A 25524-nucleotide genomic window follows, 5' to 3' on the forward strand; every position below is an offset into this window, starting at 1 on the left:
AACTCAGAGCTCCAAATGTAATGTGATTTAGAGAAGTGGAGCGATTGGGTGCTGTCAAAGGTTAGACTTTGAATTGGATCAGAAAGACTGGTTATTCAAACTCTCCAAATAGTGCCTGAAGAGAAAGATGGTGATGTGCTGTTGAAAGGACAGAGAGCAGAGGCTTCCATATAATTCCCCACTTGTGACATTGAGTTCCAGGTTAGAGTTATGCAGCCGGCTAGGTAGGGAACGAACCACATTAAAGCAGAATGTGCCTCCTTTCGTCAGTGGGAAGTGTGCAGGTCAGACTCAGCACTGGTCTGAAGTCTCTTTCTGTCTTTATTTTCTGTGTCTCTTGTTCATCAAGATGATATGATTCAGGAATGTTTATGCTTCCCAATGCAAGTCTGTTCACATTCACATTCTCAATATTGCCATGTTCATGGAAAAGGATACTCAACACCAAGGATATATCAAAACTACACAATACTGTCTCTAAATACCATGTAATTGTGATCCAAATGACAAATTAATCCATTAAGGAAATGGGAAATAGTTCCTCATTTTATATGGAGAATCCTAGGATAATCAAGGGACCCCAAAAGATTGAGATCAAGGTAGGGGCCCTCACACAAACTAACCTGAAAACTATTCCACAGCCACAGCAGTCAAAACAGCCTGGTACTCGTACAGTGAAAGGTAAGTTGACCAATGGAACAGAATAGAAAAATAACAAATAATCCATCCACACAACAGACAACTGATCTTCACGAAAGGCCAAAGGGACTTTATAAGGGAGAGTGACATTCTGTTCAACAATGATGCCGGCACAATTGGATCGTCACCCTCAGAAGCATGAAAGACAACTGAAACCTCAGCTCATGTAAAAATAGAAACACAAGATGATCAAAGACAGAATGTTAATCCCTACGCTATAGAGACCATTTATAAGGAAGTAGGGACACACCTAAGTGGCTCCATTGCAGGACGTTCATACACTGTAAAACAGAGCAAAGGAAGCACACACAAAGAAGACAACATGGATGAGGGTGACCTTCTAAAATCAGACATTTATGTGCATCAAGAGAGTAAAAAGGGAACTCAAGCAATGAATAAAAAGCAAAAAGCTCCTGTAATTTTAAGCTGCAGAGTTGTATGTCTATTTACTGTACAATAGACTACCAGGGGAAATATTATTGCATTTTCCTTGGACATATTTTCTATCATTTCCACCTTTCAGAATTTTGAGAGATACAGTGTACCTTGACTAAGTGATTGACCAAAACTAAACCAGGAGATGGGGGACCGCAAAGCAAACCCAGAAATCTGAGTCTAGAAGAGCTCAATGTGTTGCTTCTTCGGAGTGCAGGGAGCACTCAGGAGCTCATTGAGAACATGTGTACTAAACCTGTTAGGAAAGTGATGTGCACATGGATAATGTCATGAGGGTGTCACTTAAGGAGACCCCTACTAACCACTGCTATGAAATTATCTGAGACAATCATGGCAGTCAAATTCAGAGATGGAAGTGGCTTGAACTCCTTGAACTCTTGTGCAGCTATATCACGATCTCAAGCTTAAATCGGTTAGAAAACCACCAAGAGCAGATGGTGAGATGGGGGCTTGGTAAAATGAACAGGATCAAGTGATGCTCTGCCAGTGTGCATATGAAAAGGGAACTGACACAATGATCTCCAAACGAAAAATGCTAGAGTGTCCTGTGCTTGGACCCCTGGATTTTGGTGAAAATCATGTGTATTCGTTTCAAAGCATTTGCTTATTCCCTTCAGCAAATTCTGGCCCAAAGAAGTCCAGGTGACCAATACTGAATGCTTGGATTTCCCCCCATTGAAAAACATATATTAATTTGGAGATATAAAGAGATTCTAATTCAGTAAATGGGTGGTCTCAAAACATAGTCTGGGGACAATATTTTATACTTTGTTATTGAGGCAGACTAGCAAAAGAAATTCCATTTTTGTAAGCTGCTAAGTAACTTGCCCATTCCTCCCTCCTATCTCAGAAAGTTGACTGCTAATTGGTCTTCTTGTTCTCCCTCCCCTTATGGGAAATTCTCTGCTGGTGATTAATTTTAGCATGTGCTTCCATAGGTTCTGGACACTACAATTAGTTTTGACTATTCTTCAATATATCATTTGTTCTGATTCAATATTGCTCCCTGTGATGTGATAATCTGAACAGTGTAGTTAATCATGTTATGGTAACCAGGATGTTATAGTCAATTTTGGTATTGTTTCATTCTGATAAGGAATGTACCGTGTAATGCATACTTGGTCTTCTTGAAGTTACCAGAATATTATAATCAATGCTGTAACTTGTAAGGCTCCTTAACCCTAAAGAATAGTAACATTGATTTTGCTTTCTGCTTCTATTCATGCTAGCTTAAGTCTTAGACAAATGACAATGGAGTTTTTTGCATTGAAAAGATGGACTGAAACGTGGACTTAGGACTTCAACCAAGGACTCACTTTTAGATTCTAGCAGTCCAGTTATAAGTAAATAACGACTCATAAATTATGAAGACATTATAGTGGCTGCCATTTATTTGAACCTGCAACATTATGTAGAAAGAATCTGAAGGGGTTTCTGTTCTAAAACTGCATGGTTAGATAGTGCCACACCTTCTAGAGTCAGTAATATGAACAGTTTTCAAAAATTAGACAATCCTTGAGTTTAGGGAATAAATGTAAGGTGAGATCCATGAGCATTTGTGATGGGGCTGTGTCCAAAACACAAATGGAGAGGTTGTCCTTGGTTGGAGATGCTCACACTTCAATTGAACCAGAGCCCCCTGGGTAAGGGACATTTACAAGCGTGTCTGAGCTCATTCTCTAAATTTTGACGATCAGTTGTATGGATGAACCTAACTTTAGTGGAAAGTGCCTACTGGGTCTCAGGAAAATGTCCTTTTGTTGAAGATCTAAAATACTGCACTTGGCTTTTCGTTTTACTCTGATTATTTTCTGAAAGGATTATATTCCATCTACTGCTCTACTGAATCTTTATACTTGAAATCAAGACTCGACTTATTGTGCATCATTTTGGATATTCCAGCAAACAAAGGTGTGTGTGTGGGGGGGGGGTTGTCTATTCAGAATCTTACATTTTTAGACACTACACAGTTAAAATATTAACTTGTCTGAAGACCAACTTTTCTTAGTGGCACATTCTTCCCTGAGACGCTATGGCACTTGAATCTCTTTACTTACATTGAGGTTGACCTCATTCATCAGGCTTTGGGATGTAGTGTGGATATTGCTTGTAGGAGTGGTGGGGTTGGTAAAGACCATGGCCCAAGGTCAGAAAAATCCTGGCTAAATAAGATTAGTAGCAGGACTACTCCTACTGGAAACATTCTTTCAGTCTTCAGATTATGTGTGCATAAATAAAATGCAGAGCTAGGAGTGGAGACTGTTCTTCAGGCCCAGCAACTGGTTTACCCTTTTCTGAACTGTAGAATTTTGACTGAACAGAACCCTCCACCACAATTCATTACCTCAGACTTGCATGAATTTCTGTTGGACGCTGCAGTGATTCTCAGAACCCAGAAATCTGAGGGGATCTCCTCCAGGGTGGAGTGGGTGGGAATTGGAGCTGAAAGGCTTCATTGAAGAGTTGGACCTTTGGGTCATTATCAATCCTTGGAACAAATTTGGTATTCGTGTTTCTAAAAGATGTTACTCTCACACATGGAAAACTACTAAGGGCTATGAGGAGGTTAATTAAGAGGTGTCAGGATGTACAGGAAAAAATGGGTCTTGGAGAGTGTGAAGACCGAAGATGCTTTAAACAAACATCATATAGAAACCCAAGGAAGGGCAGGGGCAAAGAGGGGCTGGAAGGAGAGAACACTGGGCTCAGAAATTCTGGGCATTCTTTGACCTTTCCCACACACCTCTTGAGAAAAACCTTCTTTCATTATAGATTAACATGCATATGAGTTAAAGCAAACAGTTACCCTACAATGGGCTCATAAGGAAGAGGGGAGTCTGATCTCCATTACTTTCTGATTATAAGGACAGGGCTCCCTCATATGCAAATTATTCTTCAGACACTAAGGTCAAATTCACCATTGGTCTGGGAAAGCTATCAGTTTTCTTCAGACACGGGTGTAGGTCTCTTGGGAAAGCCCGGCTGCGGTCTGAAGATACTATTGCTGTGTGTTCTTTTGTACCTGGTGACAGTCCCCCAAGGCAGGAGATTCAGATATCTGACCTGGGTCTATGGGGATGTTTTTGACCTCAAGTGACTGACAGGGACCATCTGTGTTTGCTTGCAGGAGTCCTGTCCCAGTGCAGCTTCAGGAGTCAGGTCCAGGATTGGTGAAGCCTTCCCAGAAGCGATCCCTCACCTGCACTATCTCTGGTTTCTCCATCACAAGTATTGGTTACAGCTGGAACTGGATCCACAAGACCTCGGGGAAGGGGCTTCAGTGGATGAGAAACATATGGTATGATGGTGACACATATTATAAGCCGTCCTTCCAAAGCCAACTCTCCATCACCAGATACACATCGAAGAATCAGTTCTCCTTGCAGCTGAGCTCCGTGACTGCTGAGGACACAGCCATGTATTACTGTGCAGGCAGCACAGTGAGGGGGAGTCAGTGTGAGCCCAGACACAAACCACCCCTGCAGGGAAGACAGTGGGCAGGAGGGGGCATGCAGGACCCTCAAAGCACAGACACCCAGCCCTAGACAAGCCCAGATGGATGACACGGAGGATTTCCTGTTGGATTTCCTCTCTTAGCTCTCAGCATCCCCAAGGATGGCTTTTCTTTTTCTCTAAATTCTCTCCTCACTGAAGGCTTGAAATAAGGAATTAGCATTTTCTGTAGCAGTACAAATATTAAACCTGACTCTGATCCTTCATTGTCATCAACGATCTTTTTCTTTCTTGACAAGCAGGTTAACATTATCATTCTCATTCTGTCTCTTAATCTAAGTTTGTTGAAGGGTCAGGTCTCTGGAGATGTCTCTCTGCATTGCTCCCTGTGGGCTGTGGGTAGTGATTGACTAAAGATCTCTAGGTCTGAGAAAATAATTGTGGTGACTTCTGGGCCTAAACTTGTGACTTGTCTTCAGGGATGCTTGCTACCCATTGTCTCCCTTGATGCAGAAACAAAGCATATGGAGACCCTTGACAGCGGGAACAGGTGCACTGGAGTGGCCTATCTGCTTGGCGGAGTCCTTTGTGAGACTCCTCTTTGGAGTCATAAAGAGTCCACATTCTTTGGAAGGACACTTTTGATTTTAAAAATAGCAAATGTGTCACGAGAGGAGGAAATTCCAGACTAATATCTAAGAATTCTCTTCAGAATTGAGAATAGTGAGACTTCTCACATATTTTGAACATGTTATTGGGGAACCAGTCCCGAGAGAAGAACATCCTGTTTAGTAGAGTGTCAGCAAAACAGAGGAAAATGCTCAGTTAGATGCACAGACAGAGTGGCTGCAAACATGGTCTCAAACTCAGGAGCAAGTGAGGATGGTTCAAGACTTGGCAGTTCATGTGTTTCTTCTCTGGTGCACAGTTATGGTGAGTAAAACTGACACAAAAGCTCCCAGCAACATCCCTGATGAAGTGAGGTACAGAACATTTAGACTAATTCTGGTTAGCCCAGTAATTAACAAAAATAACTATATATGATAGCTTTTTATATTCGAAAGTGATAAATTATTTAATATATAAAATTCAATACATATACCATTCTTATTAAATTTAACTATATGACTATCAAAAATTAGGAAAACAAAGTGTAATAAATAAGTAATAAAATGATAAATAAAGATGATATATAAATATACTCTCCCTGATACCATAGTGGATGCTACATTGGAATGCTAAGTACAAGAATAGTAGTTCAAAATCACATGCAATCCAAGGGAGAGCTATAAGGCTCTAAAAAGATGTCCCAGGATTGTAAATTTTATCATTAAACTCCAAAGGGGGGAAGAATATCATGGCTTAAATTGGGAGATTCTGGTGTGCAGAAAGCTGTGGGTGACAGTGAAAACTCAAAACACTTACAGGATTTACACGGTTTATCAGTCTCCAGAAACTTCCCTCTAACCATAATTGAGGAATGGGAACAACCTGGTGCTCAGACTGAGAACACTGGAGAAGGGACTAAATTAAAATGGCAAATCTGACTTGAATGATTAAAACGTTATCATTTGATCTCCCTTTTGATACCCTTTGTGCTTGATTTGGTTTTTAATATTTTCAGTGGGTTTTTTTTCCAGAGATAGGTTTATTGATACTGTATTTTGTCATTGTTGGTAATCTTTTTGACTCCTGGTTAGGTCTTTTTTTATATTTAAAAATTTTTGAACCCCAGGATGGGTGAATCTACAGAGACAATAATGAGAATAAGGGTTCTGGGGGCTATGGCAGGGGATGTGGCAGGTAAAGGGAAGTTAACATAAAAGATTTCAAAATGAACAGTGTTTTGAAACGGATTGTGGTAACGATTGTACAACATTGCTTAATATGATTGAACTATAGAATAGTATGATGTTTGAAATAAATGCTCATAAAATGTTTTTAAGACAATATTAAAGGATCTTAATAGATAAACAAATGTTTTAGAATATTTTTATTTTGAAAATATTTAAAAATTATTTTATAAAATACAGTTGCACGTTCAAAAGGGAGTTCAAAATTTATATATTTTATAATACATATTTCATAGGAAAATGTGTCAATTTCTGAATGAAAGAAAAAGATTTCTGGCAGCTTGAAACAACCCTAAGGAGCAGTCTCCTCAGTCCTAGAGGGTCACTGTGAGTGTGGGTTCACTTGCTGCCAGTGGGTTATGGAATTGTGTTTCCAATTTGTATCTTATTTTGGTTGCGTTTCTCCAGTAGTTTGTTTTCTGTGTTTTTGGTATTTTGTTTAACCGTATTTAATATTATTGTAAGGAATTGTTCTATTTTTCCATTATCTTGGTCTCCACAGAATTTTCTTCATGGCATTCTTATTTTATTTATGCCCTTTCATCTGTGACATCACTTATGATATCATTTATAATATCTTCATTAAGATGTTAATGGTTCACGTTGTTTATAATTTATTTACTCAAAAATCCTGTCATGGAGAATTTTACAATCGGCCCCACATCAATTTTAGAGCATCGTCCCCTGCCCCGCCACAGGTAAATTGCCTCTAAGATGGTTTATGCAATCACAATCTGTCCTAGTGCTCCCACCCCCTCCCATCTTCATTAGTTACTCCCCAAATCCCGCTTCCCTCCCGATCTTCCCCTACCTATTCCTATAGACCCTTATAGACGTTATTATCAACATGCATCCACTCTACCTGTACTTCACTGCTGGGAGACCCAACAAAAACAAACAAACAAAAATGCGCTAAGGTGGTAAGGGTAAAAACATAATAGTATAACGACAAACATACAAACAATGTGTAAGAAGGAAAAGACCACCAAAAATACTCAAAAAGCCAGGGAAGAGGTTTCTGTCATAGAACTGGTAAGAAATGCTTGCGCCCAGAACAAATTCAAGTCTCGTCTTTTGGCGGTCCCCTGGCCGAGTGTTGAATTCAACCTTGCATAATCAGGATGACCATGGTCTCTGTCTGATAGTAAGGTTGATGGAGACTCTTTTCTGTGACTAGAGCCATCTGCCAGTGGCTCCGTCTGACCAGATGCTCTGCAGATGGGTGTGGGGCTCTCACCATCCCCAAAGGCCTCCCCAAATTGGGTGTTCACAATGTGTGCTCTGATGCTCTTCTCCTCACTGTACTGATGGTCTGTAATTGCCATCTTTGGGTCACACGAGCTGCTGTGCTTTCTCAGTGTGGAGTTAGAGGACTCCTTGCTTAGTAGGCTGCTTGTTTGAATACAAGCTTTTAAGTCCGCAGACACTGTTTTGATTGATAGTCAGGCACCATCTGGTTTCTTCACCACTTTTCTGTAGCACCCTTATATCAAGAGATCATTTCATTAAGCTGAAGATCAAGCAGGGCCATGATGTAAGAACGGATTGTTCTTAAGCTGGGGATAGGATTTAGTGCAAGCTCCAAACCCATTCCTTGATTTATTCTTTTATTTCCTTTTATTTGATAAAATTAAAATGATTTAACTTGGGAACCACTGGACAGGTCATATTGTTCCATAGTTCAATTCTGTCAAAACCAATTGTGCAATTTCTTGCATACTCCTACATGTTTTCCAAATGATAGGGCTCCTTCCTAGACTTCTTGAAATCCTTTCCCTTTTGATCCTCCCCCCTTTGAGCACCCTAAACTCTTGTTATACTTTATTTCCCTTCGGGCTCAACATCCCTGGGTTTCATTTTCTGAAAAATAATAAAATAAATCACACTGCTTCAACACGGTGAGCTCCAATGGCGGCACACCTCTGAGACACAGTCTAATGTACATGAGTATAAGCAGACGGTAACAGGACAGCCATCACAGGGTTGCCAAGATAATACTTGTCTTCACACAGCACACTCGCTGTACCAAGACTTGTTTGTTTGACAACCAATAGTACAGAGCTCTTGGTACAGCTGTTTTCTTCAACCCCAGACATCATGTGTTTTCCAGCTTAAATCCTCAGGTTACAGAGTCTGGGGTAGTATCCAGTTCCCCCAGTGGAGTTCCCATTTGGGGATCTCACAGATGCAGCTCTGCAGCATGACTTGTACTCTGAGAGTCAGGATTCAGTTTCCCACTGTTCTGTGACATCTGGCCTGGCTTCCCAGGTAACCCCAGAGCCCTAGGTCAACTCTGCTATCCCAGTGCAAGTCATGAAATACCCTTCCTACCTGTTGATCCCAAGAGCACCTGCAGTCCCTCCTTCCCTCACTTGGCTGTCAGCTCCCCTTTCCCATACCCCAACAGACACACACTTAAGTTCACCCAAAATTGACTGTTCCATCCCCCCTCTTCAGTGCTGCCCACCTCCTACCATCACTAAGCCTCACCCCTTTGAGAGGGCCACCACCCTTTCCAGGGGACCTCACCCCAGATCCATATTGCTCCCACTCAGCATCCTGTCCGCTTTGCCCCCACCAATAGATCCCAGCTACCAGGAGGTCAGGAAGTGCCCTCTGGCCAAATGACCTCCACTATACTTACCTTGAACAGAGGATTTGCAGTTCATGGCACTGGTCCAGCTCTTTCCCAGGCGATCTAGTTCCCACCCAGAAGACCTGATGGCCGCAAACTTGAGCTGTGCCCTTTCTGCTACTTAAAGGCTTGAAGATAAACAGACATCTAGCTGAGAAGCAAAAAAGCCCACATGGAAGAAGCACACCAGCCTGTGTAGTCATGAGGTGCCAAAGGGACCAGGTATAAGGCATCATCCCCCCCCCCAAATATATATATACACACACACACATACATACCATAGTGAATGAAGGGGCAAGTCAGAGTGGAGACCCAAAGACCATTTGTCGGCCACTGGAGATCACCTTGCAGAGGGGTCTAGAGGAGGAGATGAGTCATTCAGGGTGCGATGTAGCACCGATGAGAATTCAGCTTTCCTCTAGTTCCTAAATGCTTTCTCTCCACCCCCCATCCCCCAACTACCATGAACCGAATTCTACCTTGCAAATCTGGATAGAGCAGAGGTTGTACACTGGTGCATAAAGTAGCTGGAGAAACAGGGAATCCAGGGTGGATGATACCTTTAGGACCAAGGGTGTGAGGGGCGATACTGGGAGAGTAGAGGGAGAGTGGGTTGGAAAAGGGGAACCGATGACAAGGATCTACATGTGACCTCCTCCCTGATGGACGGACAACAGAAAAGGGGGTGAAGGGAGATGCCGGATAGGGCATGACAAAATAATAATCTATAAATTATCAAGGGCTCCTGAGAGAGGGGGTAGCTGGGAGGGAGGGGAAAAATAAAAGACCTGAAGCAAAGGACTTAAGCGGAGAGCAAATGCTTTGAAAATGATTAGGGCAAAGAATGTACAGATGTCCTTTATACAATTGATGCATGTATATGGATGGATTGTGATAAGAATTGTATGAGCCCCTAATAAAATGTTTAAAAATAATAATAATAACCTCAGGGAAAAAGTTGACTTGCAGGGGTGCTAAGGCCCCACAGGAGCCTGGATACAGACTGCAGTTACAGCTGCTGTGCTGACCACTATGGGAGCTCCACTGCCCGTGTTTTGAAATCTGCAGAGACAACTCCAGGTAACACTCCCGACCAATAGTCTGAATGCTTATGACCAGAGAAAATGTTACTGTGTGCCCCACAGAAGTTGGAAGACAGTGTAAGCCCAGGAAACACCTCTCCTGTATGTGATGGGTTGCTGTCAGCAGGGAGCTCAGAATACCCATCACCTACATAGGGTACTAATCCATGTGAAGAAAAACGACCTTCTTATGATTTCTGTGGTTTCCTGTAACCTCACAAATAACCTTGTTGTTAGGAAACACTTTTATTCCAGTATTAAATATAGAATATAAAAGTATCTTTTATCCTTTCCTAAATATTCTGAAATGTTATAGGGGAAAGGAGTTTTAGGGATGACATATAATTGTTTCCCTACATGGTCAAAGGAATGACAAGATTCAGGTAGGCCTAGTCTTGATTCCATTGCATGGTAAGCATAGAGACTGTCTTTAATTTCACCAGATCATCTGTGTACTTCTGATGGTAATGGATGTAAAGCTACATTAAACTTAAAATCTGCACAGCTGTCCGCATGATTGGTAGAGGGAAGACCTCAAAGAGAGGGCTGTGTTCTCCCAAGGACTCCACCAGCATCACTTTTCTAGTGTGAGTCCCAGAGGCAGGGGCCCCATTCAGTCCTTTCCACCTTTACATACCATGCACCTCCCACACGCAAATGCCTGACAAGAACCCAAATGAAAGCACAGCATGCATGGACTTAAATTCATATTCCTTCTCACCCGGAGAGCATTTTCTGGGTGTCATGAATCTTATCCACATGAACACGAAGCAAGTGTGGGTTTTCCTCTTTCTGGTAACTCAGGGTGGTGAGTGGTTCAGGGAGTCAAACATGAAGTCTGGGAGTGCAGTATCCGAGCACATGACTAACTGGGTTTCTATGCCCAGCTGTATAGGCCCAGGTACAGCTACAAGAGTCAGACCCTGGACTAGTGAGGCCCTCACAGACCCTGTCTCTCACTTGCGCTGTCTCTAGATTCTCTTTAACCAGATAACATGTAACCTGGAAAGGCTCCAGTAAAGGGTCAGGAGTGGATTGGGGTAATATGGGATAATGGGGGCACAAAATATAATCCAGCTCTCCAGTACTGAGTCAGCATCACCAGGGACACCTCCCAGAACCACATTTATTTAAAACTGAGCTCTGTGAATCCTGAGGGCACAGCTATGTATTACTGAGCAAGTTACAGTGCTGGGAAGTCAGTGTGAACACAGACACAAACTCCGTTTCAGCCGAGGCAAGGAATGAAGGCAGTGAGGCTTTCCTCTCAGAAATTGTGGTTTCCCCACCTTGTCAGCACTTCTCCAGGGACCACCTTGCATAGACTCTAGGGAAACTTCATGCATCTGACCATGCCTTCTTTTCATTGGAATAGGTTTTGTCTATCTTTCACCAGGCAGATTTCAGAGCACTATGTATTGTTCAGACCTCAGTGTACAATTCAGATACTACCTACTGTCATTTGTTGTCAAAGTTAGAAATATTTAATGCAGTAAAAAAAGATCACATTGAGTCTCAAATTTTGTCCACACCCTCAGATATATCTTCATTTTTTTCATTCTAATGTATACTCACTACTGCACATTGTGCAATAATTTCCTCTTAGAACACCCTAGAAAATATTGTCTATGCCAATACTGTTGTTAGGAGACAAATAATTATTAAAAAATTCTCAAAAAAACGAATTCAAAAGAAAAAAGTACAAAGTGAGGTAAGGTTCTTGCTTCATTTTTCTGCAGGTACATATCTATTTTTCTGACATCATTTATTGAAGATGGCATCTGCTTCCCATTTAATATTTGGGAGGCCCTTATCAAAGATCAGTTGCCTGTATGCTGATGTTTTTATTTCTGGGTCTTCAGCTCTTTTCCATTGGTCTGATTATCTGTCATTATGCCAGTACCACTCTTTTGACTACAGTGGCCGTAAAGTATGTGCAAAGTTCAGGTAGAGCAGGCACTCCAAATAGCCTGATCTAAATACTTCCCCTTTCCTTTGTAAAGAATGCAACCTAAATCCTGTGAAATATCTTTATTGTCTTTGAGCCAGATTTTTTTTACCAGTATTTTATTGTGGCATATATCTCAATATCAAAATCTATATAAATAGCTATGTCTGTAGATTATACTTCCTTGAGCTTGTGCCCTTTCTGCTACTTTTTCCAAGTGCAGTGGGCTTAGTGGTTAAAATCCTAATGTAGTTTACTGACACTGAGAGAAACCAAGGAGGGTATTTGCAAAGTCACTATACAGCCAGAGCTTTCCTTCTGCGTGAGATCACTGGTGTGTGATGTAACATGACTTCCTGTGGAGAGTTTCCCATCTTAACTGAATTTTTATTTTTAAATTTTGTAGATTTATGTCAAGAAAGCTTAGAAACGCAGGTAAAAGTTTGTTACCCAAACCCATTACAGCTACTGATAACTATCCTACAAGAAATCATTGATGACACACGAGCTCTTCATTTTTTTAAAAACTTTTTTATGATTTTAAAACTTTACAGAGTAAATTGGATTCCATTCAATTCATACATTAATTGAAATTCCCAAGACATACCAGCATTCTTCCCACTTCAATCCTCCTTGTGTTTTTATATTATTCATCCTTCTTTCCTATTCCTTCTTACTTTCAAAAGTTCTTATCCATAAGCAAATGCTGTCCTTTTGATTTAGTATCATTGATTTTTCTAAGGAGTGTATACCTCTCAGATGTAATTCTTACCCTCCAAGCCTGTATATTGTTGGGCTGAAATCTGAGTCAGAGGAGTGAGTACAGGTCCAAGAGTGAAGAGTCACTAGAAGCCATAATCTCGGGATTCCAAGTCTACACCAGACCAGTAAGCATGATTTAATTTATGATTTTGGTTTGTTCCAGTTTCTTCTCCCAATCGAATCAGGACCTTCTTTTGTGATCCGTTTAGAGTAATTAGCAGTGGAAGCTGGGCACCATCTAGTTCTTCTTGTTTCAGGGTTGTGGAGGCTGAGGTTCACTCTGGTCCATTCATCATCAGGATGAATTATTCCCACACATCTTCTTTACCACACTTACCACAAACATAGGGGTTTTCTCCTGTTAATTTGTAGATGTTTTGAAATTTCCTTTATGAATGAAGCCTTTGCCACATTCACCACATACATTGGGGTTTCTCTCCAGTATGAGTTCGCTGATGAACTGTGAGTCCATCCTTCCTGAGGAAGGCTTTTCCACATTGACTACATACATGGGATTTCTCTCTTATGAGTTCGCTGATGAACAGTGAGAGCAGTCTTCGTGATGAAGACTTTTCCACATTATCTACAAACATGGGATTTCTCTCCAGTATGAGTTCGCTGATGAACAGTGAGTCCATCCTTCCTGAGGAAGGCTTTTCCACATTGATTACATACATGGGATTTCTCTCCAGTATGAATTCGCTGATGAACAGTGAGAGCAGTCTTCTGCATAAAGCCTTTGCCACATTCACCACATACATGGTGTTTCTCTCCAGTATGAGTTCGCTGATGAACAGTGAGTCTATCCTTCCTAAGGAAGGCTTTTCCACATTGACTACATACATGGGATTTCTCTCCAGTATGAATTAGCTGATGAACAGTGAGAGCAGTCTTCTGGATAAAGCATTTGCCACATTCACCACATACATGGGGTTTCTCTCCAGTATGAGTTCTCTGATGAACAGTGAGAGAAATCTTCTGGATAAAGGCTTTGCCACATTCACCACATACATGGTGTTTCTCTCCAGTATGAGTTCGCTGATGAACAGTGAGCCCATCCTTCCTGAGGAAGGCTTTTCCACATTGACTACATACATGGGATTTCTCTCCAGTATGAGTTCGCTGATGAACAGTGAGAGTACACTTGTGCATAAAGCCTTTGCCACATTCATCACATACATGGGGTTTCTCTCCATTATGAGTTCGCTGATGAAAAGTGAGAGAAATCTTCTGGATATAGGCTTTGCCACATTCACCACATACATGGGGTTTCTCTCCAGTATGAGTTCGCTGATGAACAGTGAGAGCACTCTTCTGGCTAAAGCCTTTGCCACATTCACCACATACATGGGGTTTCCCTCCAGTATGAGTTCGCTGATGACTAGTGAGAACATCCTTCCTGAGAAAGGCTTTTCCACATTGATCACATACATGGGATTTCTCTCCAGTATGAATTCGCTGATGAACACTACGCTTACTCTTCCTGATAAAAGCTTTTCCATATTCAGCACATACACAGGGTTTCTCTCCAAGATGAGTTTGCTGATGAACAGTAAGCATACTCTTTCTGATAAACGCTTTTCCACATTCACCACATACGTGGGGTTTCTCTCCAGTATGAGTTTGCTGATGCACAGTGAGATCATTCCTCCTGATAAAAGTTTTTCCACATATGTGGGGTTTCTCTCCAGTATGAGTTCGCTGATGAACAGTGAGAACAGTCTTCCTGAGAAAGCCTTTTCCACATTCACCACATACATGGGGCTTCTCACCAGTATGAGTTTGGTGGTGAACAGTAAGTCCATCTTTCCTGAAAAAGGCTTTTCCACATTGACCACATACATGGGGTTTCTCTCCAGTATGAGTTAGCTGATGAACAGTAAGCTTACTCTTCCTGAGAAATGCTTTTCCACATTCACCACATACGTGGGGTTTCTCTCCATTATGAATTTGCTGAGGAGCAGTCAGATCACTCTTCCTGGTGAAGCCTTTCCTACATTCACTGCATATATAGGACATTGCTGCCACATGAGGTTCCTGATGTCCCTTGAGGCATGATACACTGTGAAAAGTTTTCCCACATTGCAAGCATTTTCCTAGCTTTTGTCCTTCATGACTTTTTTGATAATGTTCATTGAGTTTGAACATTTTCTTGAATATTTGCCCACACTGACTGCATTCATAGGTCTTATCTAGTACATCAATAATCTGCTGCTCATAGAGCACAGAGTCCTCGATGAAGGCTGTTCCACATTTATCGCCTGTGTGTGGTTTCTCAATTTCATCACAATCCTGATGCTGACTGCATTGTGACTTCATGAGCCTGGGTGGTTCACACTCAGGGAATTTCATTTCAGTACAAAATTGCTCTTGTTCAATGTGGAGAAAAGTTTTCTCATCTTCACTGAGCACACCTGACTTGTGGATTTTATTGCTTCTGTTCTGATTTAATTCTAGAATGATTAAATTTGATTTTATAATTTTTTCATGTAATCCAAACATCTCATAAGTTTCCTTTAGAGGAAAATTATTTTTATGCTGAGAATATGTATTCAATTTATAGCATTGTTCTATTCTGTCCATGCATCTTTCACATTGCAAGTGCTCAAGCAAATGATCATCATCTTCCTCGATTTCTATAAAAGAACAGAACATTGACTCTTTTCAACATCTTGATTTACAATGGACCCCTTAAAAAATGCATTGATTTAAAGTAGATCTTTAGTGACAACCCTCTTATATGAATATAAATAAAACACTATGCTTACTGTTTATTGCCCATTGGACAAAATACCATCATGTAAACAATCCAAATGATAAAAACAGTTATTATAGAAATCAGGTTGGATATGAAAGTGATGAATGGACACAGATTTGATATATGCTTAAAGATGTACATGAAAACATACAACAAACATAGCGGAAAGACGAGATTGAGACCAATAGACCACAGGAGTGAGAAGACTTGCTAATTCCAGTTGGTAGAGGTTAGATGTATCCATTTCATCAATCTAAATGAAAAAACAACTAAGTACTAGATAAAGTTGGGAATGTGAAACATGTCGAATGTCCTACTTGGGAGAAAACCATTTTTACAGGTATATATGAAAGGGATTATGGCACAGAAACACATTCTTTATGTTTATGGAGTCTGTATTCTAGCTCACAGCACTCATCTTACAGTGTTGTCCTGTGGTGGCGTGCAGGTTGCTGTGATGCCAGAAGCACTGCCACCCAGTGTTTCAAATACAAGCAGGACCACCCATGGTGCACAGGTCTTAGTGGATTCTCCAGAAATAGGGACTGGGAGGAAGACCTGGTGATCGACTTCTGGAACATGAACCCCTCAGGTTTAATGGCAATGAAATAACACTGAGGAAGTACTAAATCCTTAAAGTACACTCAACAGTACTGATGTGGATGGAGGATGAGCTTTGGGGACCTTAAGTACTTGACATGCCATGACTGAAAATGAGAAAAAAATAGCTGCTAACATCCTCTAATTGGAAAATGGCACACATGCAATATTTTCATGAAAATTTTGTAAGTTGTCAAAACAAAATGGAATGGTAAAATTTGATAGTGTATGCATTATTCAGCTTTAATAGACTGGTACTGGCTATTTTTAATTAGATAATCAAGTAGTTTATAAAGCTGAGATTGACAAAATTCAAGAAGATTGTCATCATATTCATTATCCAAAAAAACACTTCAATATTTTCCCTGATGTATAGTTTTGTCTGTGGTAGGCTAATATTCATATGCCTGCAAGCAAGACCAGTTAGTACAAGTGTTATTTAGTTTTGTGCACCAATTAAAGCAAACAGAAGCATTCACTAAGTTGGAGAAGAGTCCCAGTCAAATTCTCTAATTAAATATCGCCACAATATCCTCTCATTATAGTGCTACCTTAATGATACTTCATACATGCACATGACTAATTATTACCTGCCAGCAGCTGAAACTACAAAAGCAGACATGTTGTTGTTATTGTTCTCCCCACTCAGGAGACAGTTACTCCACTCCACCTACTCTCAGCACTGGTCTTAAGTTGCTCATCCAATTATTTCAGGATCTCCAGGGTAAAGATCTGCCTACTTTGTTAGGCAGGTAGGTGTCTGCCTGTGTGTGTGTGTGGGGGGGGGGGGCTGCATGCTCTGAGATTACATAAACTGGTGAAAGAATGCAAGGCCTTTTTATTTCTGCTCTTCAATTACACAACTGTCCTTTAGAACCCAACCAGAGGGCATTTAAGAGACAAAGTGATAATTGATTCCTTGAGTGACAGCAACAAAGGGAACCTGATTGCTTTTAAAGCTAGGCATCTTTCAGCTGAGTAGAAGAAGTCAGGCGCCTGTAGCAGCTGTATACTAACAACTTACTGGAGGGCAGTTGTGGGGAAAACTCTATGTGGAGATTGTGCATTAGCAGTTCTAGCTTTGGGGCTTGTGGAGGTTTTCTGCCAACACTAGTACTGGTCTTCCAAGTCCTGTATTCAGGAGTATAGAGATAAGGCTGCTTACACTTTCATCCAGGTTCTGTTTTCCACAACAATGAAATTGAGGGGAGAGGGGGAGAAGGGATAAAGGAGAGCTGATATCAAGGAATTCAAGAAGAAAATGTTTTCAAATGGTGGTAGCAATTGTACAGTACTGCGCCATGTAATTGAACTATGGGAAGTTATGATATCTATAAGAGCTCGCAATAAAATATTTTAAAAAACATATTGAAAAATTTACATGAATTTTTCAGCCTGACATTGATCAACCATACAATCATGTACACTGATGAATGTAAAATTTGGGGAAAGTATCAGTAATTGGAAAATGTGATCTTAGTCACAGAAATGACACACAAGTTTACTGATAAAATTTTGAGACTAATGATGAATTCATAGCAAATTCCTTATTAAACACCAGAAATGGAAACTATACATATGGAGCTTTCAGAATGGAACAAATGAAAATCAAATCAACCACATCTAAAGAAAAAAATGGTGGTGACGCTTATTAGTCAAAACACGCCCATGGGTTAACTGTGGAACAGATCATAAATTGCTCAAATCCAAGTAGAAGCTATCCAAAGTAGCTAGAGCACAAAGCTTAGAGACTATGTAAAGAATAAACTTGAGGAATAAAAGACTGACTGAAGACTAATGACAGAGACCAGATGGGATGTGGGATGACATGAAAGCCAACTTCCATATGGAAACCAAAAGGCTACTCAAAAGACAGAAAAGAAAAGAGAGCAATATTGAATATACTATGCATTGTTTGAATAACTAATAAAATCTATTGGAATATGTTGCAAAAATGTTCTTTACAAGCAGCAACGGTCATCTTTCGTGTATTGGACCTGTTAAGAAGGGGTGGGCCTAAGGAAGACACACTGTATACTAAGGAATCTACAGCAAACATGTGCTTAATGAAAAAAGCAAGAATATAAGATGTTAAAAATGCCCTTTCCACTTAGAAAATTACTAGAGGAATAGACAACTTAAAATAAAAATCTTGGGCATTCCGGCGCCCAGCGGAGAGGCGGTGGGTGCGGCTAGCGGGTCACGCGCGGAGCGGGGGTGCAGCTCGGTTTCCTCCCAGACACCCCTCCCCCTCCGGGGCAAGCCCCACCCCTCCGCCAGCCAGGCCTACCCCGCTGAACTATCCCTGAGGCGCGAGCCCGGGCCGGCTCTGGGCGCCCCCCAAGACCCCCACCCAGCATGGGCAGCCAGAGCTCTAAGGCTCCCCGGGCGACGTGAACGCCGAGGAGGCCACGGGCGCTTCCCCCGCCAAGGCCAATGGACAGGAGAAGGGCCACGTGAAAAGCAATGGAGACTTGTCCCCCAAGGGTGAAGGGGACTCGGCCCCCGCGAACGGAACAGAGGAGGCTGCTGGGGCGACGGGCGATGCCATCGAGCCAGCACCCCCCACCCAGGGCACTGAAGCCAAGGGGGAGGCCCCCCACAAGGAGACCCCCAAGAAGAAGAAGAAATTCTCTTTCAAGAAGCCTTTCAAATTGAGCGGCCTGTCCTTCAAGAGAAATCGCAAGGAGGGTGGGGGGGGGGCTCCCCAGCCTCCTCCCCCACAGAGGAAGAGCAAGAGCAGGGGGAGACAGGTGCCTGCAGTGACGAAGGCACTGCCCTGGAAGGGAAGGCTGCCACCCCTGAGAGCCAGGAGCCCCAGGCCAAGGGGGCAGAGGCTGGTGCCGCCTCTCAGGGAGGAGACACGGAAGAAGAGCCAGGGCCCCAGGCTGCTGAGCCGTCCACTCCCTCAGAGCCAGAGAGTGGCCCGACAGCGGCCAGCGAGCAGAATGAGTAGCTGGGTGGGGCAGGTGGGTCATCTCGAAGCTCCAAGAACTGTGCTGTCCTTGCGAGGTCACTGCCTGGACCTGGTGCCCCGGCTGCTTTCCTGTGCCCACAAAGGAAGGGGCTGTCGCCCCCTCCCAGCCACGTCCCCTCTCCCTCCTGTGGATTCTCCCATCATCCATCAGGCCTTCCTCATGGGGCCAGTTGAAGATGGTCCCTTACAGTCCCCCAAGTTAGGTTAGTGATGTGAAATGCCCTCCCTCCTTCCCTGTTCCTACCCCTGCACAAGCAATTGCTGGTTTTCTTCCCTAAATCTTATCCAATAGGTTTTGTTTATCCTGCTCCCCGAGTCCGAGCCAGAAGTGGGGTGCCTACACTCCAAAACCAGCTTTCCCCCAGTTGAGTTTTTAGTCTCTTGTGCTGTGCCTAGTGGCCCCAGGGCTGGGGAGGACACTGTCCCGTCTAGGTTTTTATAAACATCTTACTCAAGTTCAAACCTCTCAGCTGTGAATCCACTTGTGTCTCTTTTTTGACTTGGTGAGCAAGTATGAGGCTTTGGGGTGGGAGAGAGCTGTAAGGTGAAAACAACTCCTTTCCTCGTTGTTCCCTGCCCCCTCCCTCTCGTTGTAAATAACTTTTAATGGCCAACCCCCGATTTGTATCTTCTTTTGTTTTTCTATTCTAATTGCTAAAACCACTCTCTTCCACCTGATCTCACTGTCACCTTTGTAGAAGGAATAAATGTTGTCCCTTAAAAAAAAAATAAAATAAAAATCTTAACAGGTACAAAAATACTGAAGGTACAGTGCTAAAGTATGTTCTAAGCTGATAACAATTTTCTTGTTAGGAAGATGATTTTAGATACCTAAAAATAACAGAAGTCATAAATGTGTTTTAACAAGAGGAATAAAATATGGAGAAACATGTCTGTTAAAGAATTCCAACAGAGCAGGCAATTTGACCATCTCTCTAAGAAAACAGAAAGAACAGATGTCACCTGCATGAAGAAAACTTTAAAGGAACAGGACAACGAATGAGAAAATGGACACCAAAACCTTTAGAGAAACTCCAAGGGGGGAAGCTAAGGAAGCCCAAAGGAGACCGTTTATGGTGGGAGCTCAAGATGCAAGACGGTGCTGCATACTGCAAATGGCAATCCATTCTGACTCAGTAGGGGAGGAATGTGCTGTATTCAGAGGAGTTATAAATTCAGAGTTCTCTGTTTGGAGAGAGGCGTGCAAGACAGATTTTCATAGTAAAGTGGAAACATAAAAGAAGGGAAAATTTCAGAATGTTAAAGAAAATTATGGAAGCAAACATACAATAGTGGAAAACAAGAAAATGGAAATCTAATCTCATAAGAGCTACAGGTGTACTTCTCTCAACATCTAGGACAAGTGAACTCTCACATTCAAAGTAGCACACACTTTTATGCATTTTTGGACCCCTATCATAGATATGAGGTCTTCTCCGTGTTGAATCAACTACCCCAGCCAATTCCCCTTAAGGTATTTTGACCATGCCTCTGAGGAAATTCCATTATACCTTGAGTCAAATACCAAACACAGTTCTCTTGTTTCAATCGAAAGGTTCTGGGTTGACAACTCGATAACCTGTTTATGAGAAATTACTGAATCTTAAGACACCAACATTAACGTAAAGTTTGTAAAGTCTGCAGAATTTTGTATTTTTAGGAAAATAATGCTCAAAGGAACAAAGTAAATAGTGTTCTCTCAAGGGCAGAAGACCTAACCCACTAACCTAGGATGAGACAATGCAATGAGAATCTACCTCTTTGAGAATACCACAAACACCACAAAGTTTTAACATATAAGACAGGAAAAGCCAGTGACGAGGTCAATGACTTGAGAGTTCTCCTCACCAATGGAAACCAGGTTGTGATAGTTCTCCAACATCACATCCTGATACAGGGTTTTCTGAGCAGGGTTCAGGAGCTGCCATTCCTCCCGGGTGAACTTTACAGCCACATCGTTGAATGTCAGTGGTTCCTATAGTAAGGGGAGTTTATTTAATGGAGTATTTTACACTTGAAGATTTTAAAAATATATCTTACAATAAAGAAAGGAAAACAGTAATAAAACTGTTGCGGTACTTCATTCCATAATGTGTCATTAACTGAGGACATGGCAGACAATATTTCTCCTTGTTTCTACATTCACGACCATCGGCCCAGAAAACTAGGCCTATTTTTAGAAAGATCTCCAGTGTTCTGAGAAATGTTTTCAAATACACATTCTCCAGGTCAAATAATGTGCCCCTTACAATAGCTAGCTCTACATTAAGGAGCAGATTTAAAGAAGCTCCCATAGTAGATGAATCACTTCTGTGCCTGGCTACTTCACTATGCAAGAAAGTTATCTGGAGGTCCGAGCAATGAGGTTCTAGAGCCAGCCCAACATAAATATAGCAAACACCTGGGAGGGCACAGGGCCGGTTTGAAGTCAACTAACACTAGGTTAAGATGGTAACTCAGCATCTTGATTGTTTATAATTTTACCCACTTGAGATATGACCCATTAACTATGTACATGCTAACTGCATGACATGAATGCCTTATGGAAAGATCTGTAAGCTCCATTATATATACCCATTGGAAAATATATTCACTCCCTCAGGTCTGACATGGGAAGAGAGCCCCTGTGTCCGGCTGTCTGCTCTCTGTCTTTTAATATTTGCCACAACTGCAATGTCACTCCGAGGATAACTTTTGGAGTGTTGGGGACCCCAGTGTCCGAAAATAATGCACCCACTCATAAAATAAGAATTTCGAGGTCCAGTAACATTATTTGAATGTTCTAGAAATAGCTCAGCTTTATAATCACTCAAAGTAGATAAACACCTGTTTGTTATTAAATGGAATTAGGGTTTCTAACGGCATCACCATTATAAGAGGCTCGGTACCTTCAGTGGCAACATGTACCGGGAACAGTGCAGATGGGGGAGGTCAAACATACCTCAACTCTCCAACATTTTTTGTCAACACTAAAAAAAGTCAGTCCTTCCACACCACTCTGTCTCACTTCTGGGTTTGATAATCTGTTGCTGTGGTCACACAACACTCAATAGATCAAAGTGGTCTATTAATGAACAAGGTACAACTCGGGATCAGGAAAAAGAAGCCATAACTCAGAACCAAGATCAGAATGTTCACAGACATTATCTCCCTTCCTAAGTGCAGAACAACTTTCTAAGCTCTTAATGGCCACCTTAGGACAAGCTCTTCCTGACAAACTTAGGACAAATTCTCTCAGCCACCCTTGGACCGAATTACCTTAACTTTAATTGCAAGGTCCTCTTGAACCTGCCATCTTTCACTACATGCTCCCCAAGGGGGTCCTCGTAGTTCTGTTGGGTGGATCTCTGGAGCCTTCCTAACCTTGGCTAGGCAGGGAAGGTGCTAGGTTGGCCCAATAAGCCATCATATTAAGAGGGAGAGAGAGAATTGCCTGCAGGCATGGATTGAGAAAGACAGTGAGGTATTATCCTGTCATTTGAGCTGCTGATTTGGGTTTGTTAGCCGCTGCAGCCACACAGTTCAGAAGGAACCCATGGATTAGGGATTTGCAGCTTCCAGAAATTCATGAGCCATTTCTTTGAATGACAACTGCAAGCCGCCTGTGTGAACTTACTTGAAAGTTTCCTCCACTCCATGAGCCAACAGCTTGTTGGTCTGACCTTCCCATTTGGGTTCCTCAGCCCCTGCAACCTATTATCGGACCAGATTCAACAACTTCACCTTGTGAGGCAGTGCACTGTTGTCCTGGTGATCTGGTTCATCAGCCTTTGCAAACACATCAATGAAGAGAACCTTCCAGGCCAGCGGTTCTCAATCTATGGCTCTCAACCCCTTTGGGGGTCTAATGACACTTTCACAGGGTCTCCTAAGACCAGTGGAACACACATATTTCCAATGGTCTTAGGAACCAACATACCGCTCCTCTATCTTTATCCAGGCAAGTCCACTCACATGCAGATACGCCCACATATGAGTACCGGGTGTGAAGACTATTACTCATGCTACACATGCTTCAAAACAAAATTTCATTTTTTGTCATTAGAAAGAAATATATCACAACATAATGACATATTATTTTGTGATTAATCACTATGCTTTAATTATGGTCAATTTGTAACAATGAAAACACATCCTGCTTACATTATAATTCATAACTGTAGCAAAATTATACTTATGAAGTAATAACGAAAATAATTTTATGATTTGGGGTCACAACGTGAGAAACTGTACTAAAAGGTTGCGACAGTAGGAAGGTTGAGAACCACTGCTCCAGAGTGATACCTGACCTATGGATTTGGGACTCACCAGCTTCCACACCTTGAAGAGGGATTTATTTACTTGATGGCTATTTAGTTTTGTGAGATACAGCAGGGCAAATCATGGAGCATCCTGAAGCTCTACCTCATAGGGACAGGTCTACTGCTGGTCCTGCAAAATGAACTGTAACATTCATGGATCAAGAGCTATACCAATGAAGATAATGACCAGGGCACATGGGACACAGTGACAGAGCCAAAAAAGAGCTTTCCAGCCAAGATCGAGGAACAGGCCAGCAAAATCCAGAGGACAATCTCAATAACGAGCTGATATAGATGAACTGATAAAGATGGAACCAAGAAATGAGCCTATATTCAGAAGGCACAGTGTCTGAGAGGGACACAGAGAACAGGCCTGCTCTGAAGGAGCGCAAATCTGCCTACATGTTTCCTTAACATGAATCCCAATGTCTATCCTATTGATTCTGTTAGCAAGTTACATTTTGTTACTTAATAAAACTTGTGCCTATGATTCTGGACTGTAATTTCTATATGGCCACTGCAAAAAATTAATGATCTGCGAAGGAGAGAATTGTGTAAATATAACTGCTGTCAGAACTGGAAACCCATTGGAGGGTAGATTTACGTTTAAGTTCTGCCTCACATGAATCAGGGCTGATGCTGATGGATGGTTCTCTCTCCTACATCTCTAATTAGAGGAAGTTAGAAGCCATCAACCATTTTAAAATTAGTATTCCTACAAGGCCCATTTCAGAGGCATTAATGAGAATGCTGCAGTTTGGGAGATTATTCAACACCACCTTCAGAAAGAAACATTACGGAAACTCACTCAGACAAAAAAAACCCGTGGAATAACGGACTCTCCTAAAGAAGTGATCTTATTTCTCCTTAAAAACTTAGCATAGTGTTACATTTGAATGATTCTCATGGGTTGGCCATAAAATAATGAATTATCAGTTGAAAGCTAATATCATCCAAAGAATCCTTAGTGATGTATTATGTTCAATGTCAGTAGTTTAGTGTTATTCCTGTGATCAACATATTCCTAATCTTCTCCATCCCAATGTTGAAGTCAGAGTCAAAGTTCATCTTTAACTTCTACTACTTCAAATTTCTACTTTCCAGTGAACTGAATCAGTATTATACAGGCTTCTACACTTCTAGTAGGTAATACAGAAAAGGAAAAAATGCATCAGAATTACCTGAGCCTTGGTCATTTTCTTTGGTCCTTATAACACTGCCAGCAACTGGGATGTTCTATGTTTTTCTTATCTGTATCAGCTCCAATGATGCTCACGAATTTCAGCCTCTCAGGAGGACATCCCAGAAATAATAATACCCAAACCAGGCACTTCTTCCTTCTTCCTCTAAGCTGCTGGTTGGTGAAAATCTGCAGGCTGATGGGAGGATACAATGTGAGTAGTTTAGGTCCAGATGCTGTAAGTGTTCCTGTCCATCTTCTTAACACAGTCCCCAATACTGTTAACGGTCTCCTTATTGAGTGACAGAAAACATCTTAATACCATGAGCAATAAAAGTAAAACTCATAATTTTCAGACTTATGTGTAAAAGATGACTTTATAATAAATAGAGATTGGGTAATCAAATACACATGTCAAAAATAAGAAACAATAAACCTGGACCGCTACCTCAAAACACATGAAATATCAATTCCTTAATGTGTGACTCTCAAGGAGAACGACAAATCAATGAACCTTTATGATGATTATGTTAATTAAAGAATCTGGAAAATTTGAAATGGGCTATATAAAGAACTATTTAAAACTGAATGCTGTTTTTCTAGAGCTGTAAATTGTACAATCACTTTAGAAACACTTTAAAACTCACCATCAAGTACAGTTACACATATAAGCAACGATAGTACACAGGAGAACGGTTCACAGTGTTCCCGAGACTATGGAGGCACTACAGGCAGCTAATGGGTTAGCAGTCCTACACTTAACACTTGTCAAAAACCACAGCTCCATATTAAACACATATATCACCTATTAGTTTGAAAT

General features: G+C 41.6%; 1 pseudogene; it reads left to right on the forward strand.

The window, feature by feature from the left end:
• Window positions 1-18604: 18604 nt before the first annotated feature.
• Window positions 18605-19202, forward strand: LOC142443290 (MARCKS-related protein pseudogene; annotated as a pseudogene).
• The last annotated feature ends 6322 nt before the right edge of the window (window positions 19203-25524 follow it).

This window comes from Tenrec ecaudatus, chromosome 3 (assembly GCF_050624435.1).
Source record: "Tenrec ecaudatus isolate mTenEca1 chromosome 3, mTenEca1.hap1, whole genome shotgun sequence".
Taxonomy (NCBI): domain Eukaryota; kingdom Metazoa; phylum Chordata; class Mammalia; order Afrosoricida; family Tenrecidae; genus Tenrec; species Tenrec ecaudatus.